Genomic DNA, 209 nt, shown 5'->3' on the forward strand with positions numbered 1-209 from the left:
AAAGTACTGGGGTCATACAACCCCAGCAACCTATATGTCTAGCCTCCTCTTAAAGACCCCCTGTGGCGGGCCAGTAGGGGGCGCTCCTGTGTTGAGCCGCCCACCTCCCTGCGCCCGACCACCTGCCAGGCTCCGAATGCCTCCCTAGGGGCGCCTTATGTCTGGCTCGACCCCTTCCTGGAGCACATACACTAGCCTGGGGGTAACAT

Source organism: Gavialis gangeticus, unplaced genomic scaffold (assembly GCF_001723915.1).
Source record: "Gavialis gangeticus isolate Ggan-Ray unplaced genomic scaffold, GavGan_comp1, whole genome shotgun sequence".
NCBI lineage: Eukaryota > Metazoa > Chordata > Crocodylia > Gavialidae > Gavialis > Gavialis gangeticus.